The sequence below is a fragment of the Oenanthe melanoleuca genome, chromosome 20 (assembly GCF_029582105.1).
Source record: "Oenanthe melanoleuca isolate GR-GAL-2019-014 chromosome 20, OMel1.0, whole genome shotgun sequence".
NCBI classification, from domain to species: domain Eukaryota; kingdom Metazoa; phylum Chordata; class Aves; order Passeriformes; family Muscicapidae; genus Oenanthe; species Oenanthe melanoleuca.
In genome coordinates this window covers 2,735,619-2,741,618 of record NC_079353.1, presented here as the reverse complement: position 1 = coordinate 2,741,618, position 6,000 = coordinate 2,735,619, and positions in this window count along the sequence as shown.

Here is a 6,000-nt window from a genome sequence, read left to right as displayed (position 1 = left end):
GTTGCCGTTAGGTCAGGAAAGCTCCATTTACCTTAAATAATTAATCAAGATCAATTAAACACAGGGTAATTGTGAAGAGCAGCAAAAGGCAGAATGACCCTCATTTCTTCCCCTTCTTTATCATGTTTAGACAACCCAGTGAGCAGCACATCTTGCAGAGCTTGGGCAGTGAGAGAGTAACTTACATTTATGTCTGTGATGACAGCTCTATCCCGAAGGTTTGACCTAATTACTGCATCTTGTCTCAACTTCTGTCTGGGAGTTATTGTTGCTGTCATTGTGGCAAATGCAGCTAATGAAAACATCCAGTAGTTCCATTAAAATATCAGCCTGGTGAGTTGGCTCTGCTGTGCAAGTGGAAATGAATGTTTCTGGATTTCTGAATTTTTTTGGTGATTTATCACATCACTTTGAAATTATCCTCCAAGAGTTGTAATGAGTATTTTGTTTGGGTGATACATGGTAAGACCAAAGAAGAAACTTCTTGAAAATAAGTTTATCATGTATTTGATAATTATTAAAACTCAATGCCCCCCTAAGAGGAAACTGAAATTATTCTCACATAGAGGCTGAGAGTTTTGGCCCTTTTAGTTGATCTTGGAGCTGCTTGGACATAACTCACATACAGATATTTCTTGAGCTGTTTATTGCATAAATAGGTTGGTTGAACAGGGGAGCAGCCAGTACAGAAACTGGTAGAAAGGGGCATGGTATGTCCTAGAGACAGCTTCAAAAAGCCCTTTGGAGGGAGGTGGGGGCTGCAGGGCCACTGCAGGATGTTCCTGGAAAGAGCTCGTTTCCTTCTCTTCCACTGAGTTACAAAACTTGTTTTTCTATTCTGAGAATCATCAGCACAAAGGGACCACAAAGAGTTTTAAAGGACTTCCTTTGGCTCACTTGTAAGGAAGCTCTTTGCAGGGAACTGGCAAATACCTGCTGGTGTCTGGCTGGGCTCCTCCCAGAGCTGGAGCAGCACCAGGTGAGGGTTTCCAGTCCTCTTACCTGGTGTAGGAATTACTTTAGGATGGTAATCTCTGTAGCCCTGACTTCAGGAAGAACAGCAATTCCCTGAGCCATGGGGAGCTCAGTGATCTTAAATATCTTTTCCAACCTAAATGATTCTATGGCAGGCTTGGAGAGCAACACAGACTTGCAAGATATGGTAAAATGGGGTCTTTTTTTCAAAATGGGAGACTCTTACCCCAAAGAAGTGAAACCAAATTACTTGCTCAGAAGGGTGTACTCAGAGTTGAGCTAGACACAAATTACTGCTCTAAAACAATCTCTTCTCCCCTTCACTCTGATGGAGCCCGACTCTGGTCTGTTGTGACAGTTTTGCTTATTCTTTGTCCCCAGAAATGGCATTTTTATATGGGTACTTCTACAGATGATACATTATGAAAAGAATTCTGCACTGATAGGTCAGTGTTCTTTCTGCTTCTGATGGGGAAATTGCAGAGGGTGTTTTTGGCTGTAATTCCTGGAGATCAACACATTAACGAAGCAGCCAATGAACTTTGGGCTGGATGTTGCAATGTCCTTGGGCTGGAGCACTTATCTGGATTACTCTTCAGAGGACCCATGTCCTGTCTGCTCCACAGGGAGGTTCACAGAACAGTCCATAAATCCTCAGCAATGCACACAGTGGATTTTGTTTTAATTTATAATCCACCCCAAGGCACAGCACACGGCTCACTTGTTGATGTGGTGCCTGCTGCACTGACATAACCTGTGTGCAATGGACACTGAGACCTCTCCAGGCTCCCCTGCAGTCTGAGTCCCCCTTCCCAGCACAAGTCTAACATGCCCAAGGCCTGGAAATATTTCTGCTGCAAGGACTCCTGGGTGAGTGTTTGTCCCTGTGTTTTGCACACTGTGCAGCAGCAACAAACCCTGAATTTCAGGATTGTCAATACTGGGAGGAATCTGGTTCTACACACAGGCAGGCTGCAGACCTTCTGTTAACAGCAAAACCTCCACAACCACTGACCCACGTTGTTCAGAGGGGTTGTATTCCTTCTCTGAGGTGCTTTGGAGGTTCAGGGATGTGGGAGTTCTTGGCATTATACCCAGAGCCTTGTGGGAGGAGAGCAGGCAGTGTTGGGAGCCCTGGATGAGAGCAAAGAGTTAACTTGCACCACTGGTTGCATGACAGCCCCCAGCTGTCTGTGCCTTCCCCTCCAGCACTTTTCTCCATTATTTCATCAAAGCAACAGGCATGGTTTTAATTTTCCATGACTTGCTTATGAAATATGATCCTCGCTGTAATAAAGAAATGATTTGGTTTGTAATGGATACATAAGAAATCAATTTCCTATTTTTAAATTAGGTGGGATTAACAATGAAGCAAACAATAAGCAGAGCAATGGGGGGAGAAGGATGAGAGAAAGACCCAGCAGCACCCAGACAGGGCTGGCTGCACTCAGACATGTTAAACTGCATTTGGTAATGGCTTCACCAAGGCAGCCACAGCTGCAGGGGTTCTTCCAGTGTATATCCACTTTATGCTTTAAAATCATAATGTTGGGAATATTGCTGGAGATTCATTACTCCCCTTCTGCCTGGCAGTGACATTTAGGGTGCAACATGATTTCTGTCCAAATTCATAGTTTGAAAAACTGGCACCATCATGAATGTCTTGGGAGCAGGACCTTCCTGCTGTGCCTGCAGCATCCAGCAAACACCCTCACCTGGACCAGGAGACTGGGACACGCTCTCCAGCAACTGGAACAGAAGCAGCTCCCAGCTCCCACTGTCTGAGGGTGTAGCTGTGTGTGAGAGCTGCTTGTTTGGAGATAGAGCAGCAGTGTGACACAGCCTGCAGGGAGTTTTGTAGCTGTCATTGCTAGAAACCATCTGGTCCCCCTCCTCTACCTTCCTCCTACAGCACTGAGCAGTGCTGCTCAGGAACCCCCAGGCCAGGCAGTTGTCAGCAGTCCCAGAGCCCTGCACAAGACTAATCAGTCCAGTCACCTTCCTGGCAGCTCTGTGTCCCTGGAAAAAAGCACTTTCCAGTCCTTGCTGTAGTGAATATCCCCAGTGCCTGGCAGTCCTGTGCTGGTGTGCCATGTGCTGCACCTCAGCTGGCAAGGCAGTCCATCTGCTGAGCTCCACTGAGGGCTCTGGGGGGCACAGGGATTAACCTTTAGCCTCTCAAGATGCTCCATGTGTGGTTTAATCCCCTGGGTTCCCAGGGAAATAGCACGGAGTGGGCATGGAGCAGGGCATGTGCAGCGGCCTTTGGGCTGCAGGACACATCTCCCTGGAGCTGCAGGAGCCTTGGAAGGCAGATTGCCCTTTGGACCTTGGGCTGCAGGCTGATCCCAGCCCCTGCCAGCACCCCGACACGTGTTCCTGTGCTGCTGCTCTGCCTTCCTGCATGCACAGGGAGCCCAGGGATCTCAGCCTGGGGGTTTGGGGGTGGGGAGTGCTCCTGAGCCTGTCTGAGTCTGTCCCCCTCAGCAAATCACCAAACTGCAGCAGGGACTTGCCAGAGCTGCTCTTCGGGTGCCAGCGACTCCTCCTGGCCCAGCTCCACTCTTGTGCTAAGTGGCTTTGGAGCTGCCCCAGGGGTCTGTCACGGGTTGGAATTAAGAGTTGCATTTGGCTGGCTGGTCTGTCTTTCCTTCCTGGATGCAATTGCTTTTTTTAGCTTATCTTGGTTCTGCATGGGTTTGTGAGTTCCTGCTGAAGTCTCTAACAAGATTTGTATGGTGGCTTCTTTTTCCTCCAAGCAATCATAATTTGGCCAGAAATAAATGTCTGCAGAAATCTTTTTAAAGTCTCTCCCTCATGTAGGTTTCTGCAGCCTTCTTGAGAGACAAGCCGTAAAAACTGATGGGACTTTTGGAAATGCTTGGTGGGACTTCTAGGACTGGGCAGAAGTCCAAACAATTTCTTGTAATCTTCTCCACGTAGATCTGTTATTGCTGGGGCAGGTACCAGATGCATTATCACTACTAATCTCCTTCAAGGGTGGAGGGGTGCCTGAGTGTAGATAACTATGATGAAATAGAGCCAGATTTCTGTCTTTATAGAATAAAGACCAAGAAAACCCCACGGAATCCAAGGTTTGCTTCTACTTATTAGTGTCAGAAGGCTATTGTTTTTGTACTCCAAGACCACCACTCAACCCACAGCTTTCAAACAGCCTCCCCCTCCCTTTCCCAACTCTTGTCCTAGTTTAAATTTACAGCTAATTCATGGCTTTTCCCCCCATATTGGTTACTTCTGGAGCTTGACATAACTGTTGGCAGTATCACTTTGATAGGCAAAACCAGGCTGAATGTGGGGGTTTTGCTGGGGTTTGTTTTTGTGCAGATTCTTGTGGTCACCACCAAAGCCAGTGGGAGCTCTGCTGTCCAGCTCCACTGTCCTGGCCCTGTGGCTCTCCATGAAGCTATTATTTAATGCAGTCCAGGGACTGAGGTGGAACAAAAGTCCAGGCACACTTACCTTAGCCTGGGCAGACCTGAATGAGCAACTGGGAAAGGAACAGGAGAGTCAAGGTGCTCAGTGAGGGTCAAGGCAGAGCTTCCCATGGGTCTCAGCACCTTTCTGGCTCCTGCCAGCAGGAATAACTCCTGGGAGAGTTGTACCCCTCATGATTCCACCTCATTCAAAGTCACCCCACTTCTGCAGCATTACTGGATGGAGATGCTGTTCACCCTGTGGGTGGGAATTTATCTCCATGCCCCTTGCAAGGCTCTGCTGGCTTCCCAGCCTGCTGAACTGCCATCATCTTCTAGCTTTAGGTTTCAGTCTCTTCCCAACCTTGGATAAATTTAAAGCTGCTATTCATAGCTGCTCTCAGGATCTGGAGCTCCAGAACACCATGGGAAGTTTCTCATCTGTTCAGGAAGACACAGATAAATATAGTGATGGTTTCCAGTGGGTAAAAGGAGGTTTTGTTGTTCTATTCACGTTCAGAGCTGGCATTTGTGCTGTTGCTGTGCCAGCCTCCACCATGGTGACAGGCCCTTCCTAGGATTTCTGATGAGATGGGAAGGATGACAAGTTCAGACTATCAGTTTAAAGCCCACAAATCTATACCCAGCAGGGGTAAGATCTATTTATTGTGAGCCTGGGAGTTATGTTCCATGGAGGATGAGCTTAGCTTGTGCTGGAGAACAGCTGTTTATCAGGATCAAGTTTCTGGGAGGGACTGTTCCTTGGCCATCTCAACCTGGGAAATGGCCTTGTGATGCTTTACAAGAAGAGGAACAGAAACTACGTTCTTGGTTCCAAAAAAGAACAAAACCAACAAAAATGAAAGGCAGCAGTTTACAAAGGGGCTTTTTAGCTGAATAAAAGGCCTTGAGGCTGCATAAAATCCAGCACAAAAACTCTGATATGTTCCTTCGGGAGGGTTAAACCAGATGTTTTCCCTTTTCCAATGGCCAGCATCTGACATTTCCAAAGAAGACACAAAGAACATTTCTGGTATGTGTATTGGAAAAAGTTCTGCTTGCAGCTTATCAGCTTGGAGGAAAGCTGAAGGCAGAACCGTCTCAGAACTTATGTCTGGTCACATTTACACTGGAGAAAAGGCATGGCAAGAAGCACCAGTGTGAGGAGCAGCAAAACAAATTTCAAGGTGATTGTCATTGATGGCATCAAAGGCAGAACAAATCCCTTCACGTGGGTAGGGACAACTGAGAGATCTTTTGAATGGCCCCTTGCAGCAAAGGCACCATAACCATGTTTTTGTTTGGCAAGGATCTGACACAGCCTGAATTTTGCATATTAATATATGTGGATTTCTGCAATTTGCTCACAAAATCCTTCTCTGGTGAAGTTTTGCAGCCAAATATCCATGGTGGCTGCAGAATGCAGTAAGGGAATACAACAGCAATTAGGGATTTTTCTTTTCTGTCTCATTTTCCCCACCTAGCTGTTTTGCATAAGGACACACAGATGGGGCAGGACGTGGTTTGGAATATTGGTGAGGGGGATTTGCCAACACTCATTTGACCAACGTGCCCTTCTGTACTGCTGAGG